This window comes from Mastomys coucha, unplaced genomic scaffold, assembly GCF_008632895.1.
Source record: "Mastomys coucha isolate ucsf_1 unplaced genomic scaffold, UCSF_Mcou_1 pScaffold12, whole genome shotgun sequence".
NCBI lineage: Eukaryota > Metazoa > Chordata > Mammalia > Rodentia > Muridae > Mastomys > Mastomys coucha.
Window position 1 is genome coordinate 73,376,835 of NW_022196894.1, and position 16,918 is coordinate 73,393,752.

A 16,918-nucleotide genomic window follows, 5' to 3' on the forward strand; every position below is an offset into this window, starting at 1 on the left:
ATACACACACACATACAGACACACATGCACACACACATGCATACACACATACACAAATACACACACACATGCACACATACACACATGCACACACACATGCACACATACACACACACGCACACACACATGCACACATACACACACATGCACACACACATGCACAAATACACACATGCACACACACATGCACACACACGCACACACATACACACACATGCACACATACACACACACACATACACACACACACACTCTTCTCCTCATCCATATCTGCTGTGGCAGTCAAGGTGAGAATATTCCTTGACTCTATTGGGAGACATGGAGATTTGAAAGGAACAGGGATTTAAACTGTGCCAACGTCTTGGTAGCCTTCAATCACTTTGCAAGCCTTGGGACCTCATGAGTTCAGTCTGTGGATGTAGCTCATTTGGAAAAGTGCTAGGCTAGCACACAGGAGGGACTGGGTTTGACCGTCAGTACCCCATAAATAGGATGGTGACACACACACAGTCACATATGCAGTCTTGTCATTAGCATCACCTTAGAGGTGAAAACATGAGGATCAGAAGTTCAGGTGATTGGCCTCCACCAGTTCCTAGCCAACCTGGGCTACATGAGGCTTTGTCACCAAGTAGCAGTAACATTTTGAGACTTGTTTCAGCTCCCATTGTTCTATTATATAAATTTAGATGCTGCCTTCCTGGCTTCCCTTCCTCTATCTCTCTCTTCTCCTTTCCTCTCCCCTCTCTTCCCCTCATCTCCTCTTTACTCCTGTTACTCTTTCTCTCTCTCTGTCATACAGCACACATATACAAGTGCACATACCTCACACATACTACACATGCACAGACACCACACACATGCATCTACATATGCACATATCACATATACATACATATGTGCATACACATATATGAATTAATAATACTTGCAATGTATGGAAATTGTTTTAAAGCTATTTTCTCCCCAAAGTGAGAAGAAGCATGTCCTCAACTCACAAATAATTATTTCCTGTCCTGACAAGAAGCTAGAAAAACAACGCATAAATCCAGTGTCCTCTGTATTTTAATAACAAGGAACCCATAAACAGAACACCACCCCACCATTACTTCCTCATGCCCAAAAGAGAAGTGAAAACTATGGCTCTCATGAAAAACGTTTAAAACGCAAGTGTTCCGGGTTCAAAATTTGTCTTAATAAATCACACATGAAATGCTAACCTCAGCTCTTCATCTAAGACAGCCAATTCAAAGTTCTATCATAGGTCTTGAGGCTGTGTGCCTTGGAACATTTCTTTCCCTTGGGCTAGCCTTATGGGTGAGTGCAAAACTCACACAACTGGTTCCACCAGCAAGCTATAAAAGCTTCATGCCCTATTGACCAGGTAGGAGGAGAATGAGCTGACCTTTATTGTTATTTCTTGCCATTTGGAATAGTAAGAACATGTAGCTTTTTCTGAAGTCCTGTCAGGTTTGGATCATCTAGGGACAAGGGCGCTTGTGGGTTACTACACACACTATCGTGTGCGATCCTCATCACGGAGTCTAGTCTGCTTTCGTGAGAGTGCACGTGTGTTGTGGAGAAGGACATTAAGTCCCTGTTTCATCAATAGATGTTGTTGGTGCTTATCGTCCTATTTCTCTGGAATCTGGCATGCGAGGCTTTCAAGATGACCTACTAAGATAAATGTCCAAGTGACACGTATTAAAGACAAAACACACGGGCTGATGAAAAGAGCTAAAGATGAAAAATGGGAAGTCTCTTTCTTTTCTGTGGTCTCTTCCACTTTGAACCCATAGGCTTGATTTACCCCTTAGGTCGATTCCCATTTATTGTCATAAACAGTTCTGTGTGTTACAGTGAGTGAAAGAAGATATGATTCAAAATTCTTTGCTGGGAATACCCACTAAGTATATCAGAACACACAATAAAGGCTTTTTAAAATAAAGATAGGAAGAACTCTCTCTTCTCTCTCTCTCCCTCTCTCTCTCTCTCTCTGTCTCTCTCTCTCTCTCTCTCTCTCTCTCTCTCTCTCTCTCTCTCTCTCTCTCTCTCTCTCTCTCTCTCTCTCTCTCTCTCTCTCTCTCTCTCTCTCTCCCTCTCTGATAGACAATCCAGAACAAGAGTATTGTGCCATCCTATAACTCCCAAGACTCTTCTATCACCCTTTCTGCCCATGAGAAGACAGAAACTGTAAATCACATGAGAAGCACCCATCACCTTTGCTCACACTTCATTAAACATAGCATAGTCCTGTGACCACAGCTTGCTGGAGGGAACAGGAAAAGACAGCCTCTAGCTAGGCAGCTTTGTTTCTGCTACAATGACCTCCTGTGGAATGAACAGAGCACAGACTTTAGTGGCCAATTCACAGCTCACACTACACCCCCATACACTCTCAAAGTCCTAGCCCCAAGAGTGTGAATTTCAGAGGAAAGTATAAGTACTGTGTCTCTGCAAAACTAACTATCCCTATGACTTAGTTAGCTATCTCCAAGAAAAACCCAATTTCCTAACAGCTTGATCAAGAGTTCAGGGTGGACTAATGAGCGATTCTACATTTATGTTCACAGAAACATTGTTAGAATAAAATTTTAAAAATTTATATATTCAAGACCTATAGAACAGTGAAAATATTATATATTTTTATAGTCTTAGAAAATAAATTGAAATACTCCTTTATTGTTGAGTTTGAAGAATCACTTTAGGCATAGGAAGCCAGTTTAACATTCCCATAGTGAATTAAGACATGGCCCTAATGTAGGAACCAAGGAATCAATTGGCTCCAAACAGAGAAAACAGAGAATATGCATACATAAAAATCAAATATATGTCACAGGGAAGCTGATGCTCCATTTTTAAAATAAATCACACCAACGGAAGCAGTGCTAGAACGTGGACAGGTATGTGTTAAGACCATTGACGTCAAAGAAGAGCTGAATGGACCGCCATCTTCTACTAGCTCTGGGGTTTGGAGATAATGAAACATGAAGGCAAAATGCAACTAGGGAGCCATGCTCTGTGAATGAACCCTAGATGCAGAGCATCCAGAAAAGAATGAATGTTCTGCATTAGAGCACAGGCAATAAAAAGAAGAAGGAAGGGGAGGTAAACTTTCAGATTGAGAACAGACAGCTGTGCAGGTCACAGCAAAACATAAGTTTTGTAGATGCAATTTTTAAAAGACATTAAAGTAGGGGTAGAGAACTTTCTTCCCATTCTGCATAACAACCTTGATCGATGCCCTCATGTGTCATGGAAAGAGGTCAGCTCAGTTAGGTAATGGAAGTTCCCCGACCTACTGACCTTCTTGGACTTCAGAGAGTCAACGTTTGCCATTAAATGTCAGATCAATTTTCAATGATTTAAACATTTTACCCACAAGTCTCTAGCTTCCTGGAAACTTTGATGAAAAAAAATTCTTTTCAAACATTATCATTTTTCAAGAATCCAAGGGACTATTATTTTGGCTTGATTCATCTTCAGTTTTTTAAAGGATATTTTAGTTAATTTTTGAGAATACAATACAACATATTTTGAACGTGTTCAACATGTTTACCTTTAATTTTCAGCATGCAACTCTCAATTGGTTTCTTATAAGGCAGTACCTGTGTACTTTTTAAAATCTGTATATAATTGTCAATTTATATTTCTGTCTTTGTTTTTATATTATTGAAATAACCTTGCTTTCTGGGGTTGTTTTCTTAAGTGTTTATGCATGTTGTGTGCAGAAGCGTATGCATGCTTATTTGCGTGTTAGTATGTAGGTGCTTGCGCCTGTGGGGCCTGAAGCTGAAGCGCCTGTGGGGCCTGAAGCTAATGTTGGGAGGCTTCCTTGGTTGCTTTCCACCTTATTCATCAAGGAAAGCAATTTAACTTAATGCAGAGCTTGCTGATCAACCTAGTCTGGCTTGCCAGCTTGCTGCAAGTCCCTGTCTTTATCTTTCTGAGGCTGGAATGGCAGTGGGTGGTTGGCCACACACCCAGAATTTACATGGCTTCAGAGGTACTTGACTTTAGGCTTCAAGCTTATGTGGTAGCTGCTTTAACCACTGAGCCATCGCCTCAGCCTCTAGGACTCTTATTAAACAAGGAACCGTAAACTATCTTCTGATATAGTTTTTCCCAGAATTATCACTCTATTACAATTAAGCATGAAAAGGTATTTCTCTCCTTAGGTCAAAGAAGGCCAGGTTTAATTGATCTTCTACCTCATATGATGTGGAACACTTGCTTAGATAGTCAATAAATAATATCTTCTCTGAAATAGACAGGTTCAAGCTTGAGGGGAGATAAAATGGGTATCCATCCATACAGCTACCGAAGCTTTACAGAGAACCTCACAGATTTCACTCTCAGGAAAAACAAAGATGGGTCAGGTCCTTTGATTCTACACAAGAATTAAGTCCAGTTTTCAAATGTAGACCTTAGAGCATGGGGAAGACCTCTGACACACACTGAAGCTTCGGTGTCATGCTTCTCTCCATCTAGTGCTACTATAAACAGGCCTTTATAGGGGATAATTTGTAACTCACTCTTTTATATCTCAGAGATCACTGATGGATTCAAGGGTTTAGAGACTGAAACATCATTCTTGTGGGCATAATCCATGTTATTTTAATGACTGGTTGAAGGATTATATGGGCCAACAGCCGCTGTCCCTTGATACCAACAAATTTCAAATTGGTATCACTTGATGGTGATCACTTGATGGTGTCACTTGCACGTATGTGTCAAGTTGTAATCTGAAAGAACACCTAATTTAGATACTAGTTCAGTTTCAGCACGTCTGGGAAGAAGAGGAGAGACAATTACAGCTCCTTGCAGAAGCAGCCTTCCACTCCCACTGTACCTGCTCTACAATTACTCCTGTCTTGCCTGCCAAGGCTCCATTAAGCTCTCTGGGTCCCCTGGCACTTGCCTGGGGAGGGGTTTCTTGCTGGTATGAATTTGCACACACACACACACACATACACACACACACACACCATTGTTAATTCAAATATTTGTGCCAAAATAGATGATATTGCCAACAGGTAGGTACAAAATATCTGAAGTCCTTTGGCTGCTTTTAAGACAAGATTTGGCTTCTAAGCTGAGCTGGGGTTGTGGCCCTGTCTTAGTGTGGGAAGGCATGCAGCGAAATTAGAAAGGGTACCTAACAGCTAGGTCAGCAAAGGGTACTCAACATGCTCCGCTCCTTCTCTGGTCTTGGATGGTCTAGACCAGCTTGGTGGCAGGGAGGGATGTTTAACTGTTCTTCTCCATGTTCACACTCAAATTTTACAGTAGGATCCTGGAATCTAGCTTTAGGGGAATCTTCACTGCAGAACCATTCACAAGCTGAAGTATCTGGCATTGGTTCTCTGGATTGTGCTTAGCTGTTTGTTTTCACAGTGCCATATAGTGAATTTTAAAGTGAATTTAAAAAGTCATAATCATGGCCTCAAATGTAGCCCCTAGATATGTTTCATCTGACCCTAACCCCACTCCTCTCTAACGCCTTCATTTCACAAGAGCTGAAGATTTGCATTGTGATGTAGTTCTTTATAGAAAGTGTTTCCCGGCAAAACCCAAGGCTTTATTTTCTTCCTAGGTTTTGATGAAAGCGAACACAAGCACACAATAAGGACTGATTTCACAAGGATGATCTTGCCCTGCTTGTTGACCTTTGACCTCCCCCAAGGGAACATAATGTTAATACGATTGTACTCTGGACTTGTACACGAGAAGGCATGAGCTCAAGACTAGAAACAGTATAGGGAATCTGTGGATAAATATAGCTCCCTGGGCAGAGGAAAAACAACTAGGTGAGTTTTGCCCACCAAATCCCCAAATTAGCAGTTATTTACAGCCCACTGGCCTGCAACTTCAATTAACTGATCAGACATATTCACACTAGCACAGTCTCTGCCTCAAATATAAATCACCTGCCATAGGCTGGTTCTCAGAGGAACAAGTGGGGCAGAGAAATTTAGGGTAGAATGATGGCGTGGGCTGGCATTTGTGCTACAGTGGAGCTGGACAGAGCTGTTAGTAACTCTCACCAGGCAGTTACTCCTTTGGGGTCAATGCAAATGGACCTCCAGCCAGATAGCCATGTATCTCTCCGAGTTCACCCTCCATCTCTCTCTGCATCAGGGCCCCACACAGCATCACACAGTCCCATTCACCCTTGTGTCTTGGGAAATCGTCCCCATTAGGAGTTCAACGTTTCTTCATTTCTAAGCTGCGTATTTTTCTCAGATTTACAGTAACACTGAGATAGTCTCTTTTCTCTACCAAAAGAAGGGCAGAATATTGGAAGAGAGTGCTCCCCAACAGATGGGAATGACAGTGCTGTGACTTTCTGGAGGCAATAAAGGTGTCAGCAGAGAGCAAGACTAGAGAGTAGGCCCCACAGAATGCTCACTGTCCTACGTGCTGCGTGCTGTCCCAGTGCCAGCGAGAGCTGCCTGGCTAAGCTTCTTTATTAACAGCGTGTGTCTAGGACAGATTCACAATGTACTCATGACTTTGTCAGCATCACATGATCTTGCTGAGTCTCTGTCTAACTAAGGAGGTTAATGGTTCTTCGTCATCAATTTCTCCTGGTCAATCCTTCTATCTCCATTCCTAGTCCCTTGTCTTTCCTTTCCTTATCATGACTCCTCCTTGCATTATATTCCCCTTTCTTTTCAGATTATTTGGGGGGGGGAGATTTATATTTGTGTGTGTGTGTGTGTGTGTGTGTGTGTGTGTGTGTGTGTGTGTGTGATATGTGTGGGGTATCAGTGTAAGCCAGAAAAGGACCTTGGCTCTTCTGGAGCTGGAATTGCAGGTTGTTGTGAGCCACCTGATGTGGGTAAGAGAATCTGAACTCAGGTCTAGCAAGATGTGTTTTTAATCAATGAGCAATAATCTTGCCAGCCCTCAGATTTCATTAAAGGGAGAGAGAGCCTCATCCTGATGGTGAAGACCATGTGCCCTAACCAATTACTCTAACATCATTGCCATCAATCCAGACCTTACCTGTAAGGAAAACCCATTTCTTGCCTAGAATTGTGTGCATGGTGTTTCACTGTAAATTACAGGACCCTCGCAGTGACCCTGAGTGTAGCTCAATAGTAGACCATTTATGAGACTGTAACAGCTTAATTTCAATCTCCAGCTCTGCAAAAACCAAACAGATGACCACAAAGACACCACAAGGCAAAATAAATAAGTGAATATGACCAAGAAACAAGAACTACCATAAATGCATATAAGAATTCATGGTCTGAATTCTCTCTCCAACTAAGCAAATCACTACTTAGAAAAGTTAGGAACGTTTCTGAGGTTTTGCAACCAATATTAGTAAAGGGGTCACTGGGAACCAAATTTACTGCTTTCCCCCCTTATGAATTTCAATATTAAAACACAGAAGTCACACTCTGTATAGGCCACTTGTATCCACTTGTGAACTGAGACAAACAAAGCCGACAAGGACGACCAGAGTTGCTTCTGCATTCCTGAAGTCACTCAACCTACTGGCTTCTGAGAGTCACCCAGCTGAGGAAGCTGGCCAGGTAATCTGAGGTTGTTTCTAGCTCTGCAATCCAATGACCCTTGAAGCTTAACTTTTGCACCAGAATCCCTGTCATTTCTGAGTAAATAATGCTCACAGTCCTTTCTGGTAAAATAGGCTAAGTAAATATAAAGGAAAGATCAGACTATGCTTTGGGCCTATAACTTGGTAACCAGAGATGAAAACTGGTTGATGGAAGTAAGCAAGCTTCCAGGGTCTACCATTTACAATTTAAATGCCTTACTGGAGAGGTTAAAAGTTCAAAGTTGAGTCACAGTCTGAGGTGGCCCTGCTCTTCCTTCTTAATTATCTGAGGTCAGGAAGTTAATAATACCAGAAATCCCCAATGGAGACCTCCTGTGAACTCTGTGAACTTTAAACTCGCCTCTCTCTATCTTTCTCTCTTTTTTTTAAATGGGTAAAAAGTTCAGTAGAAACACAGCGGACTTTCCTCTTAGCCTCCACCCATTCACCTCCCCCCCCAAGGTCAAAAGTTCAACTGTAAAACAGAAAGCCTTGTTCTCTGATCCACATTTAAACAGATCACTTATTAAAAGGTAAACATTCCCAAACCAAGCCAAAGTCCAAAATGAATCTGTTCAATAAAAATGAAAATATTGTAATAAAGCGAGTCTTTGATCTTTATCACTTGCCTTGCAATTGGACATCAGACTTTTTTTTTTTTTTTAACTTTTTGAATCTTAGAAAAATACTCTCATGAACTCTCTGCTCACCCAGGCCCTCCCTGAGATTGGCCTGTCTAGAAAAGATAAAATCTCAGACATTTTTAGGTAGTTGTTTGGCTGCCTATCTTAAGACAACTTTTGTGTTAGTTCTTTTGCTTTTGCTTTTAAAAGCTCAAAGTATCCAGTCCTGTGGAATTGAGAGGTGTTTTTGAAGACAGTGAAGAATGCACATAGAGTAAAGAAATGGGAGCATGGACCTCATGAACCTCGTGGCAATAAGAGACAAGCCAAATCTGACATCCTAAGCAATGGTACAGCTCACACATGAAACCAGAGGATAGATACAGAGCTGGCATAGAGAGGCAAGGCTTATCCTGACTTGAAACTTTCCAACTGATCATTCTACAAGGCAAAGTCTAAAGTGCCCCTTCTACAAGAGCAAATAACACAGAGTCCATTGTGTTCCGAACACGTCAGTCATTATTCTAAAAGGTCTTACCTTGTGAGTCACTCCCATTTGTGGGGGCGGGAATAGATGAGGTCTTACTGTACAAGCCAGGCTGGCCTCCAACTCATACTCCTCCTGTCTGAACCTTCCAGGTTGACAGAATTGCAGGTGTTGGTTACCACATCGAGCTCAAAAACTTTTGTAGAGAGATTTTTGTCACAACTTAGTAATTACATGAGAATACTGTCACTTGCTTCCTACTTGAATTGGATCTTTTTTAAAGATTAATAAATTCAGTCAGTTACAGAAAAATGATAGGGCTTATGAAATAAAGATATGGTAAATATATTCATAATTAATATTTTTGCACAGCTTATATGATTTTCTGGTAATGCCTAGCACAAAATCAGAACTGGATACTGCTCTAAAGAAACTATGCTCTAGATGGATCAGCGATATGAGCAACGTGCCTAGTGTCCTCTGTGACCCCTGGATGCATCTGGATGACCCAGCCAGGAATGGCCCAGCCAGGAAGGAAGTGTGGGGACAGCATGTGTTACTTCCTTCTGTTAGGGCCCCCTTCTCAACAGCTGTGAGGAAGGATGGAAATTCCTTATGAGTCAATCTGTGACTTCAAAGTATGGGATACAACTTGAGAGGCATGATCTTATTGATTAGGATGTTGACCAAAAGGAAGGTACTATATTAGGAGGGCATTTGGGGGGAACTAAGTGTTGAAGTAGTTATTTGAAAATGATGACAGGGATTTGGAGGCTCTGCGGACTCGCAGGCTGGTATTACATGAATGCCTTCTGGTTTCAGTTCTTCTACTGAAGAACTGCTCGTGATTAATTTTTTTCTCTTCCCTCTTTTTAAAGTTTGAAGACACTAAAATTTATTGGAGCTAGCTGTTTCTAATCTTCCGTCTGGGTGAATTCTCTAAGGAAATAAAAAGAGTTTCCTCCTCATTCCTTCTCTTTCAAAGAAATCATTATGTAAGAAGGATCTCACTGTCCTCTAAGCACACTCTCCGCACTGTCCCTTTCAGATAGCAATAGAATTGGATACACACACACAGTTGACTGCACACCCCAGTGTAAGATGGTGTGTTGTGAGGGACCCGAGAGTCTTTGCCTTGGTGTTGGATGTTCTTCTGATCCCTCTACCTGGTGCCACTCCATTGTCCCACCCCAAAACCTTGGCCTCTGCCTTAACATGACTCTTACAGCCCATAGCTCCTTCTCTGGCCCCCCTCTTGCACTCTGTAAATCTCTCTCCTAGCAGTGGAGTAGGGAGTTCTGTTGCAGTAACTATCTTCCTGTGTTCAGTACATTTTTTTTGCATCCGACAACAAAAAATAGGATCAAACAGGGAGAGGTCCCACACAATCCCTTGAAAGGTCCTCCTTTGTAAACAGAGACAGAAACTAACCAGGGAAGAAATATAATGCAAACTTCCAGGTAGTACATACAAGAAGATGCCTGTCAGAGAGGTTTCTCTTACACAGATCTGCCAGAGCATCAGGCTGGGCCTCTCCATGAAGCCCAAAGCAGTGTAAAGGTATTTGCTCATCTTTTCCCACTTTGGATTTCATTTGGAAGTTTTTTTAATGTGAGTTCATAGCTAAAGTTCAAAAGCATCTTTGGAAACTATCAGAATTTCTGTGTGTGCTCTGAAACAAGCCAGTCGATGGCTCTCTGTCCTTAACCTCTTCCTCGTGGGCTGCTGCTCACCGTGGCCTGCTCTGAGACCCTGCATGTGGTAGCCTCACCTGTACCCTCCCATCTGTGGATTTCTCCAGAGCTGTAAGACTGGTGTCTTTTTTAAAGGAGATGAGTAGGAGGAAAGGATGGGAGCTAAGGAGAAAGACAGAAAACCCTCCTGCGTTTGACATGCATCTTGGCGCTAGTGGGCTGCGGCACTCTAACCTGGGACTGCCAAATTTAGCTCGCAAAGCAGCGCTGTATTGCAAACCCATCCTCACCTCTCACCATCTCTGACTTTCAGCAATGCACTAAACTTGTCTGAACCTGAATTCCTCTCTCTCTCTCTCTCTCTGTCTCTCTGTCTGTCTCTGTCTCTGTCTCCCTCTCCCCTCTCTCCCTCCCCCTCCCTTCACCGCTTCCCCCATCCCTCCTTCCCCCCTCTTTTCTCATTCAGTGTGGTGGGAATCAGTTCAGGACTCTATGGAAAACAGCACCATTATGTCAGGGACTGGTCAGAGTTAGAAGTTGGGTCAGGACAAAGCAAGCAGTGCAGAGTCCTGATTCGTGCAGTGCACAGTGGTTATTGGTTGACGTGTGGCTAGGCGTAGTCTGCTCACTTCTGCCCTTTGTATGTCTCCCCTGTGGTGTAGTAGTAACCATATAGGCCTCCCCACACTCTGTTTCCTCTCTGCTCTCCTGTAGGCACTGTGTACACCTCCTTTCTCCTTTTCCTCACCCAAGGTAATCTGGTTACAAACTGGTATACATTGCTCAGTGTGAATCTCATGGGAGGGTGGGCTAGCACATTGCAATATTTTGTTACTAAGGGACAATGGGAGCTTTGTTGCCAAGTTTCACTGAAGGATCGAACAGATATATGTTTAAGGGACAAGATTTTTTTTTCCCTCCAAGGAGTTGTCTTTGGAGCATTATCTCATCACATGTCTACCTAGAGATGGAATTTCCAGCTTTCAGCCACACAGATGAAAACGGTGCCCCAGGAATAACTGATTAGAAGATGAAAGGAGCCAGGGCCCTGAGAAACTCTGTGCTTATCCACCTGGTAACTATGATGTGCCTACACAGTTGGAGCAAATATATAATTTCTGAGCACTGCAAAAAGAATGTAGACTCCAATGACATTTAGACATCAATGCAAGCCTGAAATACAATGTTTAATTAAAATATTAATGCTGGTTAAATGCCCACAAAAGGGGGTGTGAAAGCAAATATCCTTGATTCTAAATATAAAGGTTTTAAAATTGTCATTGCACAATTTTTTAAAGTCTATGCCTCAACCAAATGTTAAATAGCTGTGGTTGCTTTTATGGACTCAATTTGTGTCTACCTTCCCCCAATTCACATATCAAAGCCCTACCTCCCAGTGCGATGGCATTAGGGGGTGGGGATTTATGAAGTTTGTCTTAAGCTCTCCTTTGCTTCTATAAGAGAATACCAGAGACTAATTTATAAAGGACATAAATTCTTTTAGTTCATGGTTATTAGAGCAGTGGTTCTCAACCTGTGAGTCGAAACCCCTTTGGAGTCACATACCAGATATTTACATTAAAATTCATAATAGTAGCAACATTGCAGTTAAAGAAGTAGCAATGAAATAATTTTATAGTTGGGTGTCACCACAACGTGAGACACTGTATTTAAGGTTCACAGCACCAGGAAGGTTGAAAACCAGAGCTCTAGAGGCTGGAGAGTCATCCAACTGGGTGAGAAGCCTCCATTAACACATCTTGCCGTGTTATAAAATGATCAAAGGCACCCTATAGCTCACCAATACAGAAGTTCGGCTGACATCAATGTCTAGAAGCAGAGCACCCCTGAGATAAAGGCATTAACCCACTCTGAAGGGCAGTGCTCTCACTTCCTTATCATCTTGAGAGTTTCCATTTCCCAACATTCTAGCTCTGGGAATTAAATTTCCTGCATACTCAAACCAAAGCAGAGAAGGCTAGGTTTAAAGCCATGACAGCTGACCTTTTATAGAATGGGAAGGGACACCAGTTTCCTTTTTCTGCCATGGGAAAGTGAAATCAGAAAGAATGAGCCAGAAAGAAAACCTTTACCAAGAACTAAGCTAACGATACAGTCTAGGACCTTTCCAGCTCTAGAACCATGACTGAGAAATAGATCATCGCTGTTTAGACCACCCTGTCTAAACAGAAACCCAAAATGACTCATGCAATCACCCTCTTGTGACAAAGCAAAGAAACGAAAGGCAGCTCAAAGCAGAGAGAATGTATGCTTAATATTGCTAATGACTCTGATAAGCAATCAGTCAGGTTATATTCAGTCAGGTTAGATTTTAAATGACAGATGGAAACAAACTAATCCACACTTCAAATAACTGTGGTGCTTTGTATTAGACAAGGAAACACTGTACAGAAAGAATTGAGGGGATTCTTCAAGTTTTTTATGGCTTTTTAGTTCCAACCACAAGGTGGAGAGTTTACTGGCTCAGCTTTGAAGCAAGACCAGACAGACCTCACATAGTCCAGGTCATCTCTAATCATAGGATTGCTCACATTATGTCTGGAGTCCAGACAGACCCTGAAGCCAATTTAGATATGAGCCTAGACTCATAGCCAAAAATTTGTATTTCTGTAATCTATATTAACTTATGTGTATTTGATTATATACATTTATTTGTCTGGTTATATATAACTGGTTATATATATTAATGTGTGTGTGTGTGTGTGTGTGTGTGTGTGTGTGTGTGTTTGCTCTGTGTCAAACCCATGGATCAGCTTCGAGATTGTATCATGGAGGTGTAACTTCTAGGACTCAGGTAAATTTATCTGGGTCAGCTACAGACTCTTGTTCTCCTCATGCTGGAACAAGACCAATCTTCAAGATTGAGGACACAAGGCTCATGTAACCAGAGATCTCATGCCAATGAAGAGTGGGTTAAAAATAGAGACAGGTGGCTCCATAGCCACCTTCCGTGGGCTTCCAGACCTCCAGGGGGCAAGTTTCTTGCTTTGGTGCCAAAATTCTTTGCCTTGTCAGAAGGAGTAACTGAGTTGAATAACATACTCAGGGGCATACAGTCTCCAAGGAGCAGACTGAGTAACTAGTGAAGCATATTTTTTCAGTGTGTTTTGTAGTTGTTGTTGTTAGTGGTGGTGGTGATGGTGGTGTGTGATGAAACTATTAGTATTGTTTTACGGAACTTCGAAATCTTCCCATTGGTAGCATAAGGCATGTCCCAAGAATTGTGTGGGCCATTTCTTCTGTCTAAAATCTCCCCCTAAAGGTGCTCTCTGCTCATGTTGATAAAGTGGTAAAATATATTTAAGCTCCTGTTAACATTTGCTTAAAGTCTCTTTCCTGAGTCATTTCCTCACCATGGCATTGCTGTATCCTCCGCCGACAGCATCAGCTCTGTGACAGGCAGTGCTGAGTATTGCTTCAAATCCACATCCACGGACTGGAGGGCAATCACAGAGGGGTAGCAGTTGTTTCACGTGTACTAATGTCTCAGGCACCTTCCGAGAATATTCTGTTTATTAATTGGTAGTGTCCTGTACATATGGATTACCATAAAAACCTTAAAGAATGGTTTCATTGTTCCCCATTCTACAGATAAGGGGATCTGAAACAACTCAGCTGGCAGCATTCCACCAAAAAAGCAATCATACCAACATCTAAAGCTGAGAGCCTAGCGTCAGGATACAAAGTGTAGCAGTGGTCAACACGCCTATATAACCAAGTGTATCTGTCAAGGGAGTACTAAGAGGCTATGAATTAAAGTTTTACTGTCATTAGACAACGAGGACCACAGTGAACTTTAACAAGCCTCTGGCACTTCTTGAGACAAATATCAATCTAAAAAAATTAACTGGTTGTTCTTTAAAGTTTTTTTAGCTGGAGAGAGGGCGGGCAGGGAGCGCGAAACTCACCATCTCAAAGAAAGTTGTGTACATAGACAAGGTCAGTACACAATGAAGCCTCTCCTAGAAGAAGAATCGTGAGGGAGGAATGGGAGAAAAGGGCAGACATCTAGAACAGAAAGTTGGCCCAAGAACAGACTCACTCGTATGTAATCTTTTGGCTGTCTTTGTAGACAGCCAGGATGGAGTGAGAAATCCAGAGGGAAAAGGCTCCGAAAGGGTTTTGTTTGTTTTTCTGGCAGCTCTTAACTCTAGGAAGTGATGGGGAAATTCTAGTTTCTGAGAACACTTGTCATAAGAAAGTCTTAGGTTAGACATTCAGTGGAGGAGACATTGCTGCAATAGCAGAAAGCAAAATGCAAGCTTTGAGGGCCAGATGGCATTTATCTGAGCGTTCAGGAGAGGTGTAGTGCTGGGATTAACGAGAACCTAAACCAGTTCTGTCAAATAGCAGCTCACACTGAAGACTGGCTTCTAAAGACTGTCTATGAGATTTGTTTGTTACTGCTATCACTCGTTTTAAAGAAAGCCAAGAGAAATGCCAAGAATTCAAACAAGCAATTTTTTTTTAAACTTGGTGCTAGGACGCTGTGGAATAAGTGATAAACAACAACAGAAAAAGAATCTTGGACTAGGACTGAATACAGTCTAGAGGCTGAAACTTGACAGGCTCCCATCAACTCTGTAAGGATGGAATTTCTATCTCTTCATCCTTAAATGATAACGACCAGAAGAGCTCAGCATCATGGCTCTGCCTATTCAAAAGATCTGAGAAGGAAGAACCACATGGTGTGCTGAAGCTGACACTATGTAAAGAAATTTGAACCATGGAGAGGATGCTTTTAGGCCAATGAGAAGAGATTAGCTGCAGTTTCCCTAGATTCCCCTGTTGGGGTGAAAACATAATTTCATCTCCATTTTTTTTTTTTAGTTAGGAAATACACATGGACCCTCAGTACTTAATTCTCATGTGATTGACACCTGTGGAGATTAGCTGTAACAACAACAAAAAAAACCCAAAAAACCAATAACCTATAACCACATGATCCTGGGATAATTGATAGGATTCTTTTGAGTGTTTGCTGCATGCAGCACTCTGCCTGGCATTTTCCTCCCATTATTTGCATCATTCTTTATGTGTGAGTCAAGGCACACTCTACTTCAGAAACACCTGCTCTGTTAGAAAAGAAGCCTGGCCTAAGGGATAGGAGATAGTACCATCCAAGGTCAGAGTTCAGATGAGTTTCAAAGAAAACTGGTATAAAACCTTGTGAAGAAAATGTGGTCTGTATTAAAATAGAATGGAAAGCCAGGAGGGCGGCAAAGAGAAGAGTAATACGTGACCTTTTCTCTTCAGAACAATCTGTGGGTCAACTGAGAGCTTTTATGTTCTCCCAAACTTCCCTAGTCATGACAACATCAGTTCCAACCTCCCCCAGGAACTGTAGAGTTTTTTTCTACTTATAGCTGGCTTCCTAGCGCGTCTTTGTCCTTTATTTTCCTATTTCTTCTCCTTGGTGGCTGATCCAAGCATCTTCCCCTTTGCTGCCCACATGGGATTTTTAGATGCCTTAAGGGTTAGCACAGACTTTGTGTGAAACTCCCTGGCCTTGTTCTACATGCTCCTTTCACTCAACCAGTGCTGACTGAACAATCCGGATACCATTAAGGATTGCAGCTGTTTCACTCAAAGTTTAACCAATGACCTTATCCAGTGAAAATGCTTCAGAGTTTGGAGTTCTCCACACAAGGTTCAAAGTGCTTTCTGCTCAGGAAAGGTTTGTTTACTGAATTTACAAACTATGATATACTGTGAACTGCAGATCAACATCCAAATTACAACACATTGTGTCCGGAGAGATTTAAAAAAAGGTCAGGTACTAGATGATGCCATACTGATCTAAAACCACAAAAAGAGAGAAGAAAATTACCAGCTGCAAATGGTCCACACACCTCAGCCTTGATCACTGTTTTGTCTGTATTGTATGTTTTCCCCTTCACAAAATTATATGCCTTTTGGGAACATGGGTAAAGCAAAGCTCTAGTGTATGATAACCACCTTTGCAGCAATCCCCCTGCCAGCAGAGAATGAGCAGGAATCGAATTCTAACTAGCCTTTCTTCTTTGTCAAACTCTAAGGACAGACTTGCATGTCACTGTCACACTGAGAGAAGTAGAAGCTAGATGTATTCACATCTTCTCTACTCAGCTAGCTCTTTGGAAAAACTTCATTTTACATTCTATATCTCATATATGAAAAAAAATTTATACAGGATCTCTCTTTCAAATTGGCTAGATTTGAGAACACAGTTATTCAAGCATGGAAGTTAGTACCACTGTGGAGCTACTATATAGATGTGGTTAATTTCCATGATCAGTTGAATTTCAGTAAGGGAAATTGTCCTTAACAGTATAGATGGGTCTCATCCATCAGCTGAAAGGTTTAACAACAAATCTGATGTTTCCAAGATGAAGAAAGAAGAAAAAAGAAGAAGAATCAGGAGGAGGAGTAGACTTAAAGGGGGGGAGAAGTAGGAAAAGGAGAAGGGAGAGGAGGATAAAGAAGAAGAGGAGTAAAGTATGAAGAGAAGAAGGAGGAAGAGAAGGAGGAGGAGAAGAAGAAG